Genomic DNA, 13,698 nt, shown 5'->3' with positions numbered 1-13,698 from the left:
AAGCCACCTCACTTTCCAATACTTCACCTCACGTTATCTGCTTTCAGTAGAGAATTATGAGTTTGGGAGACAAAATGTTTAACGCTGCCAAATAGTTTATTACAAGACTTTTTTTAAGGCAATGGTTCTCTAAGGAAATTTCCTTGCTAGTTTTTGGCATTTGGAAGTGTGTCTCCTTCACTGCGGTCGGGAAAACAAAGACAAGCTCTCTGCAGTGGCAGTCACCTTTCATGTTCCCTGTGTGCCGTTCTGTTTGGTTTCATTTTTGTGTGTTCATCCTAGACACAAGGAGTGAGAACTTTATGTGGTGGGTTAGGGAGTCTGGTTTTGTCTTCTTGTTAACACAAGAGTTGAGATCAGCAAGATGGTGCTGAGTCAAAAGAGGCATGTTTGAAACTCTCAAAAGGTTCGGGCCAAAATAAGAAGACAAAACAAGGGAGCTTGACTGAATGGAAATGATAAATCTGAAAACAGAAGTGTAAAGGATAAACGGTTCCTGTGAAAGCATGGCTGTATTCAAAAAGACTATGCCAAGACTATGCCAAGAACAGGGTATAATTTTGGGTTTTACCTGCACACACGCACCTGGATAACGCTTTCGGTAGGGAGGGATGGAGCTGCAGGGGTGCGGAGGAACGGAGGTGGTGGGGTTACAGCTAACAGCAGCCCTTACTCACTCTGGTCTGTCTGTCTGCCTGCTAAGAGTGGTTTTGTGCTTTCAGTTAAAGGGTTATTTGTCTGGAAATGTAGCTTTAGCTGCAAATTGTTTTATGCCCTCCCCTGTGTTAAGTATTGCTATTAAAACAACAAAACAAAATAAAACACAAATAGCACTATGAGTGTCCTTCCTTTTATAAAACGAGCTATTGGCAATTATGTTACTGAGAAACAATATAAAGGCCAAAGCATATGACACCTCCTATGCTTGCTGACGTTAAATTTGTGCAAAGAGTGGCCTCCTGTTTAAATGAGCAAATACACAAATGACTGCCTAACATTTTTATTTATTTATTTATTTATTGCTTGCAGTTCAAATCCAGCAGCTTTTATTGGTCATGAGCTCATGAAACACAAGTAAAATGAGTTTGTTTTATCAGGATTTGAAATTAAATAAATAAAAAAAGAAATGAAAAGGAAAAATAGAAGCTTCATAAAAAGAGGCAGACAGATTTCTGAGTTTGCCCAAGACCTGTAATTATTGAAAGCACACGTGTATCTTTGCTAATAGGATCTCTTGGAGAAGGTCTGTATCTGTATTTCATATTCTTTGTGTCCGTGCTTTACTTTTGATGGGCCTCTGCTTGTGAGATAACCCAGACTTAGTTGAACTTAACATCTTGCTGTCCTATAAAATTAGGAAAGTTGTTTGTTTGTTTGTTTTTGTTTTTGTTTTGTTTGTTTTTTTTGTTGTTGTTGTTTTGTTTGTTTTTGTTTTGTTTAAAAAAAAAAAGAGAGAGAGAGAGACAATTTTCTGAACTTTATTAACCATTTTTCATGGAACAAAATCCTGCTGCATGAATAGGATTATAGGCTGTGGTGCTTCTCACTTAAGGGAGCAGGAATTGGTGGGCCAAGGGAAGCCTTCCAAGCTGGTGTGAGCAAAGATTCAGGCTTTGACTCACCATGACTTCAGGTCATGCTACAGAGAATAAACAGCCAACTTAAACATCTGGTTTTAAAAGTGATGGAAAAGGAGAACTAATATTTTATCTTTCCGTTCCTCAGACAGTAAAATAAAGGCATGGAGGGCAAAATTGCCATTTGTTGTGTGGTGCACAAAACACTTAGAGGAAGTGAGCCTTTCCTAAACATACTGCATGAATAACTTTTTCCACAGCCCCACCAATTGCAAATGAAATATTCCTCCTGCTTGCCTTTTGTAGGCCACCCTTCCTCTCCATCATCATGGGGCAGCTGTCTATTTCTCAGGGACAGCAGGTAGAGCCCCTGGGCCAAAGTGCACAGCTGGCTGCAGGCGCTCTGTTGCTTTCCTTGGGGACAGAGGAGTGTGTGTGAAAAAGGAGTAAAAAAAATGTGATGACATTCATTAACAACTGTGAGGAGGAAACAAGCTCAGGAAGATGAATTTGAGTAGCATGAAAGCTATATATACAAAGCCACTTTCAGTGTTGCAATAGATAACAACTCCAAAACTGGGCCACCTCTGTCCCTGAGTACACCTTTGGGGGAAGGTGCTGCTTGTTCCACAGCTGTGGAGTGGGAGATCTGCATACGGGTGTGTGTGCACATGGGGGCTTCTTTGCTTCTTCATCTCCCCTCAGGCTTAACAGAAAGTGTTTGTCTCGCATCCCTATCTGTCCCATCTGCTTTGGTGTGGGAGAAAAGGCATACTGAAGCCCATGTGATTCCCATGAGTTTAATGCAAATACTGAACAAGAATTTCAGGATTTGGTTAAGTGTGGGTTTTTTACAGGTAGGCTAACGTGATCCTCTGTGATGTGCCATTACATATTCTGGCAAAGATTGTTCATTTAAGCGACTCCCATCTCTGATCTCCGTTTCAGGGTTTTATGCTCGTGTCTCTCCCAGCCCAATAAGTCGGCATAGGCAATACTGTTAAGTGTCTCGGCCAGTATATTTTGTATAGCACAGAGTCTGGAGGAGATGAACAGGCTTCTGCTAACCCCTTGGCTATGTTAGTAACTTACGTAAAACAGACAGAAGTTGCATCCAGAGGTGAAAATAATCTTGCAGTCCACCTGGCCTTGCAAGACTCCTTAAGCATCTGGTTCAGTTCCGAGTGAAGGAGCGATTTAAGGTGTGATTTTCTGAAAAGGGAGGTGTACAAATGTCCTGGATTGTCTTCCTTGTCTGAGCACTGCTCGGAGCAGTGATGCTGCCCTCTGTGTGTCCGTCAGTCTGCTCTGCCTGCCAGCTCCCATGCACAGGAGCTGAAAGCAGTAGGCAGGGATATGCAAACAGCAGGGAGATGCCAAAGCCACCCGTGGGGACCAAGACAATGTCTTCTGGAGGCAGGTGGAAAAGGAGTGGAGTATTCTGCTTTGGTAGCTTTCTGAAGTGTGGATGAAAGAACTTCTGACCTGAAACTTCACTAAATAGTTTACTTACGTTTATAGCTTCTCCACTCAATTTGCTAAAAAGGGAGCTCTTGGAGCACTCTCCTGTTGGTCAGAGGCACCTCTGGCTGACTCGTCCTCACTCTGACATGTGCTGATTTCAGAGGCTCCATGGAGTTTAAAGAACAGGGTACAGTTTTTCAGCAGCCTGGCATATCCTGCTTTTATCAGACACTTGTCAGATTGGCTTTTTTAAGTTTCCTTTTTATTTCCTATGAAACTCTAAATTATCTCAACCCAGCATCTTGAACCAAGTTTGGGTGAAGCTTCCATGTATGCACCAATCCATCTGTGGTGAGTACGTCCAAGGGAGAACACAGTGCTTAAGGACAATACAACAATAAATAGCCACACGGATCTGCTTTCTTACAGGTAGTGTGCAGTCCAAACAAAAAGCATAAAATCCCAAGACAACAATAAAGAGACAGAAGCTGGAAACCCCAGTTCTTACTCATCTGTTGTTCATCTGCTTTGGGAGCTATATGAATCTGAGGTCCTTCTTTAGCCTTTTTATTTATTTATTTATTTATTTATTTATTCTTTCATGCCCATAACATAGGTCAAACACTGGGCAGTATTCCCACATTTCAGGCTAGTGCCACATGGAGCAGATGTGCAGGCAGCTTCTCTCTCTGCTTAGTCCTGTGGGTGCTTTGGAGAACATTGCAGACAGCCTTCCTTGCATAAAGAGGTGCCTGGCATAATTAGTCAGCCTTTTATGTGTCTTTGGTGTGGATTAAGGTTGTTCATCTTGTTTTTCCTGCTTTGTAAACCAATTTTCACTTCTGAAGGATAATCAAAGAGACTAAGCACTATTAGCTGGTGGTCTGCATCCACCAGGATAGTTTCTCCTGAAATGAGTCTTCCAGTATTGAACACTATCTCAATCCACTCTGATTAAATCAGTTTCTAAGGGTGGTTTCATTTTCTTTCCCCCCTTTTCTTTCTTTCTCTTTAGTAGATCCATTCTTTTAAGAATAAACAAATTCCACAGAGATTTTTAGCAGTAATTCACTATTTAAGTTTCTGCAGACCAGTAGGTCTAGTGAAGGACTTGTACAGTTTGTGTAAATACTTGAAATACTTATTTGTTACGGATAATTTAATTTTTACATTTTAACAAATAGTTTTCATATAACACAATCTGCTAACTGCAAACAGTTTTATCAGTTATGCTTTTGCTGAGTGTGATGCCACCATTCCTGGAAGCAGTGCCAGGATAGTTCAAACAGGTCGGACAGGATTAGAAATAAATACCAGTCAGCCCTGGGAGGTGGGATGCAGCACAGTCCAGGCTGGTGGTGAGGCAGTGGCAAAGGTATGCTTCTTCTCAGCTGCTCTATCACAGCTTGTCAATAAATGACAGGAAGATGTCATTCTTTATCTCCCTATAGCATTTATAATCCCAAATCCTTGACTGATATATAGATTTATATTTTCTGGTGGCTATTTTACCAATTACCTTACTTCCATTTCCAAAACCTCTGTCAGCTAATATCCCATAGCATGGCCAATTATTCTGAGCACACTTTAATTAGATTTGACATTTAAAAATAAATATATGATTCCCTTGTGCACTTGTAGTTTAGCAATTTGATTTAGATAATCAAATCTTGTCCATATATCCAAATAATTTTGGAGAGTTTCTCCTGGTTAGTTATGACAATACCAGATAATGCATTTGCACTATTTTTAACCAAATATAAAACATTTGAATGTCATGAGTCTGAAAGAGCTTTGACCTGAAATTTAATTAAGGACTGGAAAATAGGGAAAGTGGGAGGATACAGCAGAGAATTAACAAGAGAAAAAGAAAATTCCTGGTCACTGCTGCTGTTAAATGCAATGGTCTAGAAAGGTCTTGTTGCAGAATTGTTGGGCCTAATAGAGAGTATACATTTGAAGACTATGAGGAGAAGAAAATGAAATTTCAGTGATGTGATTTTTTTTTTCCTTCATTTTTAATAAAAATGAGCAAGCTGAAAGGAAGAACAGAAGGCAAGCTGAAGCTGAAGGAAGCCCATTTGGAGCTATCCCTGTCCTAATGAATAGCATTCGGAAACCATCTAGAAGTATTTAGCCTTGACCAATGCAGACTGAATAACCCGATGTTGTCTGGACTAAGTAATCCTAACTCTGTCAAGTAGTTGGGTGAAAGGACAACTGGAAATTCCAGTTACCACAAATGGAAGCCAAAGAGACATGAACAAAAGCTCGATAAAGACAGCCAATACTAGAATCAAGTGAGGTGAAAGTTTTAGTTCCATTATTAGTGCTAACCTGACAGATTACAACAGAGAAGAAAGAAATTTTAAAAGAAAAAAAAAAAAAAAAGAAAGAAAAAAAAAGGTGTTCTTCAAAAAAATAAAGTTTCCCCAAATGTACAGTAGTTTGTAATTGCTATAATCCAACATCCATTAAAAAAAAAAATTAAGAAAATTATTTGCATACTTGTAGTACAAAATATTGAACTTAGATTGTACTGGCACACTTTGATCTTCATAGGGCCTTGCCTTGACTTCTGGAAGAAGGGGCTCAAGACATATGGTAGGTATCCCAAGTTAAAATCCAAATGACCATAAACCTTTTATGCGATTTGTATGGGTGATGTCTTCGCCTGAGGTAGTCAGGAGCCTTCAGTGGAGCTTTTGACCGTAGACCCAAATGATAGACACAAAGTAAGGTAATTTGGTGAGATAGGTAGCTCAATGTGAAATGCAACCGTCTTTAGCAGAGAGAGCACACAGTCCAGAGCATGCCTACCTTCAGCACACATAGGAGATAGACAAGTACCTCTCAGGACTGACAAGCCAGAGCAAAAGGTGATGCACTCCCAGATGCTTGATTACTGTGTAATTCTGTGTTTAATCACTGGATTTCCAGCTCACGGAGATAACCACGTGCGGCGCAGCACTGTGCTTAGGTGGTGGAAGGACGTGATGAGATGCATCTACCAGTGCCATGCCATGCTCCAAATACAGCTGTCAGTGAGAGTAACTCTCTTAAAAAGTTGGTGTAGGAAGGAGCAGCAGTCAAAGGTTTGACTGGAAAATCTGTCATTTAGGAAAATCTAGAATATACAGTGTTATCAAAATTAATTTCTTTGACAGCTAACTCTAAATTTAACTAAGATCTCTATCGAGAGTTAAGGCTTCATTAGCACCTGATGCAGGCCGAACACATCTTTGTTTGACTAGTTGAAGATTTAAAGTAACACCAATTAGAGAAGTAATTTACAATTGTAAATTGTACAATTTCCATCTCTATGGATAGACATGTTCATAATTTGCTTAAAGATGTTTGCTTTGTATTTGTAAAGATTGAATTTGATAGGGTATTAGAATATCAGTGACTGAGTCTTGGCATGCTTTCTTGGAAAAGTATATTATCACTCTCATGTTTTCTGAAAACTGAATGTTGTATCCCTCTGTCTCTTAGTTGCAGATTTGCAGAGAGAGAGAGTTGCAAAAGCCTGTGATCAAAGCAGATTTTTGGAGCAGCTGTGTCCAGAGAAATATAATCATTCCACACCTCCAAGACACATACTGCACCTTATCTTCATGCAAAAGCATGCACATTTTTTACAGAAAATATATTCTCTGAAGCTTTCTTCCTGTAGTTCTTTAATCCACTCCTCCACTGAATGACAGAACTCTTTTGTCACCTAAACTGCTCTGAGCAATACCTTTGTGTTATGCTCTTTGAGAGCTAAGGATGTGTGAGATAGAGGTGAGGAGGATTTTGATCTCAAATAGATGGTATAGATCCAAAGATACTAGAAATTAAGGGAATAACCTTTGAATTACACCAATGAAAATGAGGTTGCCTGTACTTGAAAACAACGGTGAGAATAGTCTGAAAGTGTTCATCTTTCATGTGATTCTAAAAAATAATCGCCTGGTCTTTGTATGCCATAGAGGTGGAAAAAGAAGACAATAAAGATTTTAAACAATAAAAAACAAATTGATCACAAAGATCCAGGAAAAGAAGGATCTACAAGGAAAAAAAATAAACTGACATGGTCAGAGATTTATCATTTACATATACGTAGCTTATGTTTCCTTCCAAATGTAAATGCTGTGCATTTCAGTTTTCGTACCTAGATTTATCCGCACTAAATACATGAGCCCTTAAGCAAAGTCTAGATCTGCAGACAGCTGAATTGGTTGAAGTGACATGAGATGGCACAGGCAGTCTGTAGCACTCTTCTGCTCCATACTCGAGACTTTCCAAGAGCAGTAACTGTCATCATGTTCTCGGCTGCCTCCAAGCCAAAGCATACTGTGTAGTAGACACTTGGCATTAGGCAGCCTGGTGACACTATGTGGTGGTTCCCAAACGTTGCACAGTGAAGGAGGAAAATGCCATGGGGAGAGCAATGCTGAGGAGCACAGATTCATGTGGACTACAGAGTTGGGAGAAACAGAAAACGGAGGGGGAATAAAGCTGGCCTACAGGACATCGTTCTTGATTATACTTGACCTGTTTTAGTTGGGGTAATTCTACTTGCTGCTAGCAATAAGCATTTCCTAATGTACTTTAGAATTAGACGTTACATCCTCTAGTATTTATTGAATTACATTTGTCAGCTGGCCTCCATGCAGTTCTCTGTTTTAGGGTGTCCTTTTGACTCTAAACTGCCTCAGCACTTTGTTTTAAAGGATAGAAATATATGGATTTTTGAGATTACTTAAGGAGTTCTACAGGGCAAAAAAAGATCACATTTGAGATCCATCAGCTGGGATACTGACCTGGAAGCTAAATGCATGTGCTACTCTGAAATACGTTTTAGATATTTATGATGTTCTGTCAGAGAACATCTCATTTTGTTTATTGCCACAGAGTCATCTGATTCTGCTGGAACAAAGCAATCTTGATCTTGCTTGAGTCCATTTGGCAAGATGCTAAGGCAAATATCTTGATCTTATTAGTAGATCAAAAGAAAATAAACTTCCTAAAGAAGTTATTAAAGAGCAAAATTTACAAGCTCATTTACAGCTTTCTGTTCTTACCTTAATTTTGAGTACAAGATGTGCAGTCTTACTGGGCTGCTAGTATCCACTGGCACCACCACTTGGTTTTCCTGATAAAGGATGTTGGAGTTTTGGCCACAGCAAAATGCTTTCAAACAATCAAGTTGTTTTTGGAAAATAGTTACAAATTTCCATCTAGAAATGTCTCATGTTGGAAACTCACAGGCAGTGATTTGGAAGTGGTGTATCTGTGATGGTTACCAAAGGCAGCCCTAGCTGGTTCCCCAAAATTTAACTGCAAGAACGAGCCCTTGGAGCTGGTGCGCCAGTGATGCGCCAGAGCTCTCAGGCTGATCTGGTAGGACTGCTAAAAGGGTGAGAGGGGGCCCCTGTGGGACTGCCAGCGAGTCACAATTAATATTAATTGCATGGGAAATTGTTGTAATGCTGTAATGGTTCATCAGGGACCTGGAATGAGTTCAGAGTTGCGCTGCACCCAAGGACTGTGTGTCTCTTGCTGTTTGTCACTAGAAGGAAACCCTTCATTGCTTACTGTGGTGTTCAGCTGCAGTATTTTAAGGTCTGAATTATAATTAATGTGAAGAAATGTGGAACGGCTAGCATGTATCATGCTTGGGAACATTTGAGTTAAAGTGTGAAATTCCAGTTGGTCTCAGCAGGGATCGCCGCTCACTTCTCTGCAGGCAGGGTGAGATAACTTCTCGTTTTCTGATAGAAAAGAAAACAAACTTAGAGTTATGTGAAATGTATGCAGTGCACACATGAGAGTCTGCCTTTTAAGAGGGAAAAAATATATATGTATAGGCATGTAATTGTGAAAGGTTTGCCTCTCAGAAGTGCTGCCACCTTCCTCTCTGCATACAGACAGCTGCAAACATCTGCCGGGAGGGCGACCTGTTGCCTCATCGCACAGTGTTTCGGTGAGGAAAGTGTATTGCCTTCTCAAGCAGGAAAATGGCATTGTCACGTGGAGGAGGTGACCGGCCAGCTTGGCCAGGAGCTGTGGGGTGTACATGGCTCCGGAGCCCCGTGGCAGCACAGCATTGCCACTGGGTCCCGCAGCCACGAGCGGAGGTTTGGGCGGGCAGGTGGCCTTTGTAGCGCTGGCCCTGGCTGTGTCACCAGCCTGCCGCTTCATCGCAGCCAAGGCTTCGAGTTGAGAGTTGCACTTGGGGTGACTCCTCCCCTGCTTCGGATGCTTGCTCACGCAGCCACCCACGGGCCCAAGACAAAAAACATGTGAAGCGAAGCAGGGAGCTGCTGCCGCGGCCTTCACCTCCCCTCCAGCCACCAGCTCCTCGTAACGCAGCGAGGCTTCGGCTGATCAAAAATACAGTGCTTCTTTCCCTCATCAATCCTCATCAGAATAAGCGAGAAGAAGGAAAAATAGAAGAGCATGGCTGTGCATTAGGGTGTCTTTGTGACAGCGCCCGCTGCCAGGGCGGACAGAGGCGGCTTTGTGCGCGGGCTGCCGCGGGCTGGCAGCCGCCAAGGTGGAGGTCCGGCCGCGCATGCAGAATCGCAAAGGGAAGGAGGTCGGGGCTGGAGCTCCTGGAGCTGCATAATCCGGGCTGCTGACAGCTCCTCCTGGTGTCCTCCACACGGCAGAAACGGGGGCCTGGACGCGGAGGTAATGCTCTTATCCCTGTGGTGGCACGGCGGTGATTGCCGCTGCCTGGTTATTAATTGATACGCGTGTGGCAGCGCGGGGAGAAGTTTGGAGTCCGCGGTGCTCTGTAGGAGAGCAGCTCCCTGGCTGTCGTGCTGCAGCTGGGGGCGTTGGGAGTTTGTCTGATCCCTGTGTGAGGGTTTGGTTTGCATTACAATCAGTGAGAAAAATCTGTGTTCCCATCAGAGAGAGAAAAGACCGTTGCGTCTCGTGCTTTCTTTCATACTTTCTAAGCCAGAAGCTACTATACATATGCAATGTTAAACAGGTTTTGCTAATAGAAATACATTAACATACAGCCATTAGGCAAGGTAAATACTTCTTCCTATTAGCAGTTCCTCATCCCTGTGGGTACTCGGGGTGCATAAACTGTTCCGTGCAGTGGGAAAAAAATTAACATTTGTTCCACACACCTCAGCAGAAAGAAAAATGCATTTATTTTTTTCAGTCACTTTGGAATAACTAAGAGTAGGCAGACTGTGCTAAACAGATTTTATGCTGGCGTGCAGTTATTTCTCCTGTGTCCTTACCACTTCAATGATATTTTAGAGTTATTTTGTTTGTTTGTTTTAGTGTTATTTTTCTATTTTTAAAATGAAGATATATTTAGTCTGAGCAGCTCTCAAGGTCTGTCTGTCTTTCTTGCTGTCCTTCTTGCTGTTTGTTCCTTACAGTTGTTAACTATATTCTTGAGAGTTTGCACTGCTGTCTGGGGATGATAATGAAACGTGGTGGTAGAGGTGAGCACCCAGTAGCTGCTGCTCATGCTGTGTGCCCCGGCTGATGTGCCTGCAGGCATGAGCACTGCAGGTCCCTGATACAGCTCCAGGTTTGCAGTGCTCGCTGTCACAAGCAGTGTTTGAAAGATACTGGGATTCTGGGGGGAGATATTTGTAAGGGGGGATCAGAGAGGATAGAGTGTTGTTTGTGCACTGCAGAGCTCTGCTCTTTGCTCTTTTTTTTTTTTTTTTTTTTTTTTTTTTTTTTTCTCCAGTATGTCTGTGGCAGATCTTTTGGTCACTTGGGATTCAGGAGGGCATAGCTGGTGCCTCCTGTTCGCCTGGTGGCACATACCAGCCCCAGGGGACACATGGGGCTCTTGTGCTGCTGCTTGGCCTTAATCTTCAGGGAGCAACTGTTTCAAGGAACAAACGTGTTGCCTTGAATAAGAAGCTCTGGAAAACATCCCACTAGTGACAGCAGCAGCTGGTGCCGATCACCCTGGGCACCCGTCTGCAAAAACCAGTGGCACTGGCTAGGTGGCCAGCCAAATTATCCAGCTGTGCAACCGCTGGATAGCTGTCCGAGTGGGCCAGCAGCTGAGGAAGTCTGTAGGAAACAACATTTATCTGTTGTTACCACCAGGAGAAGGAGAAGTGGAGCCCGAGATTAGATGCTGAATGATCTTGGGGACCAGCAAGGATGGGGATCCCAAACTGGAGCTCATCTGCAGAAGCCAAAAAATGGAACCAGGATGATTAAGTTGGCTGCAATTCACACCCATTATTCAGCAGATGCTTTGCTGTAGGCACTTATGTCAGGAAAGAAAAATGTACATGGATAAATACAGTTTTCAGTTAAATCAGAATTGGTCAGTTATTACTGTGAATACACTGGGTTAGGATGGTGTAGAACCTGTTCCTTTACTTTACAATTTCTTTCGCTGTTATGTTTTAATTGGCAAACAGTTACACGGTCTCATTCTCTATTAGTTGGAAAAAGTGAAACAAATTTGTCTTCCACACATCAAACTATCCTGCTTAAAGTTCATCAGCTGAATGCTGCATGCCTCATTTATACGGTGGCGTTTATAACCCATTTCCTCTGGAATACACAACACTAAGGCAGGGTCAATTTAAAATAGATAGCTTTTCCTTACATAGTTGACTTTCATCTATTGTATATGTTTCTGTAAACAAAAAGATGCAGCAGTTTGTGATGGACGTCAGCACGGGCACAGCCTTTGCAGTAACTTCTTAACCAGAGCATCATCTTTTTTTTTCAGCACAGAAGTTTTTGCTCCCTGCCTGGGTCATCCCGTATGCAGACCCGCGTGGGCACTGCTGTAAGGTAAGGAGCATACCCACCAAGGGTCGGGAATTATAAGTCTTTCTTTCTAATTTTGCACTGCTGCTGAGTTTCCACGTGAGGAATTAATTCACTCTGCATCTGTTTTGCCTTCAGGATTTGCATGTGTTTGATAGTGACAAGGATGTGATCAAAATTAACTGTTTATTGTGTAAATGATAACACTCCTTAAATTATATCAAAGTTTACTGTCATGCATACCTTTTTTTTTTTTTAATTTTTTGTCCTGTGAGCCTCAAGCATCCCCTTTGGGGAGAGGGCCATGCAGGCCTTTGGTGCACCACTTTGTGCAGCAGGTCTCTACACAGCATCAGTTGCAGTATTTTATTCATTTATATTAAAAGAAGAGAGTTTGGTGGGTTTCCTGAGTCCCAGGAAGGCCACCACTTTGTGGCCATCCCCTGCCACCTATAGTGTTGCTTTTCCTGCTCATCTCCTCCCTTCTTTTCCGGATTCTCTCCTCAATCCGATAGAGTCATATAGAAGCCATTTGTCTGCTCCCTTTGGTGAGAATTTGGCTTTCTTTAGTACTACCAAACAAGGGGGTGGTGGTGCATCGCTGTCTCACTTGGCAGCAGCCCCTGCCCTCTCTGTGTACCTCCTACAAGCGATCCTGTGGTTGGAACCCCGTTCTTACCTCCTCTCCCAGCACCAACACGCGTCACGCTTTAACCCACCTTGTGCACCAAGCAAGCAAGTGAAAGATCAATGAACGGAGAATCTGTTTGAGATGCAATGACTGGAAAATGTGTAGCTCTTCTAAATGTGGGTCCTGTAAGACAGGCATTCATGCAGTGCCAGACAGACAACACGGCTGGCATGCAAAGGCCAGGCATGTTCGCATAGTATAGCTGTGCTGCTTTTTTCCCCTAATCTGCTTGTTTAGAGACACCCAGAATATTTATCTTAATCATCTGTTTCCGCTGCAGAGTAGGTACAGGAGGAAATACCACAGAGAGCCCTGTCACTGGGAAAGCGCATCATTTGAATGTGCAATGTAAATATTTTAACTAACTGAATGTAAACACTGCTTTGCCTTAAGTTATGGGAAAAGACTGTCACAGTCAAAAATGAGCTGACATAAAAGTGACCCTGTATAGAGGAGATACAAAATTGCATTCACACATTATGGTAATCAAAATAGAGTGCTTAATGAATTGCATAGTGTGAAATGAATTACAAACACAAATGTGCCTGACACAAGATGATCGGAAGTTGCTGCTGCATTAGCTTGAGAAGGAAGGACTTCTGTGACTGATGGGGATCTGAGGTCATGGGAGGGCTGATGTGTGCTACAGGGAGGCAGAGGACTCTGAAGGAGAGCTTCAGCCATAAGTATGCTCTGTGTATCTCCATGCCTCTGGGTATGACTTATTTTCACCATGCCATTGTAGTTAATGCAGAAGGTTCCAAGGACTGGAAGCAACAAAGAAAGATAGACAAGTAAGAAGCACCTCATTTCATTCACACATTTGTTGTGGAGTTTGTTTGGTTGGTGGATTCAAAGGAAAGCAGAGTTGTTAGGATGCTTAGAGAGGTTGCTCATTAGCTCTACCTACACTGGCTTCTTAAGTGCTTGAGGACAGGGCTTCAGGGATGGCACTTGTGTCTGAGTCACAAAAGTAGATGTGAGCAATTGTGAGATGCCAATATTGCAAGTGATATTGAAAATCATGCCACTGAGACATTTAAGGGCATGCTGGAAAATGAACTATAAACACTTGGTGCTATTGCTTGAATGTGAAGACCTGGAGTATATAAAGAAACAGCCTTGTAGCTTTTTATTGTTATCATGGACAAGATGGTCAATTGATATGGGATAAGAAACCACATATGGTTTAACTTCCAG

General features: G+C 42.3%; 1 protein-coding gene across 2 annotated transcripts in view; it reads left to right on the top strand.

Moving 5' to 3' along the window:
• Positions 1 to 13,698, top strand: part of PAG1 (phosphoprotein membrane anchor with glycosphingolipid microdomains 1) — a 101,344-nt gene that overhangs the window by 52,920 nt on the left and 34,726 nt on the right. The window contains exons 1-2 of one of the 2 annotated variants that reach the window (XM_035316605.1): positions 9,393 to 9,722; positions 11,767 to 11,831. The gene's annotated coding sequence lies outside the window, so the exon portion shown is untranslated. Of the gene's footprint in view, positions 1 to 9,392; positions 9,723 to 11,766; positions 11,832 to 13,698 lie in introns of those variants that run through there. The other variant, XM_035316604.1, reaches the window with a different exon arrangement.

This window comes from Oxyura jamaicensis, chromosome 2 (assembly GCF_011077185.1).
Source record: "Oxyura jamaicensis isolate SHBP4307 breed ruddy duck chromosome 2, BPBGC_Ojam_1.0, whole genome shotgun sequence".
Taxonomy (NCBI): Eukaryota; Metazoa; Chordata; class Aves; order Anseriformes; family Anatidae; genus Oxyura; species Oxyura jamaicensis.
The sequence above is the reverse complement of the archived record's forward strand: the minus strand, read 5'-3'. Positions and strand labels throughout refer to the sequence as shown.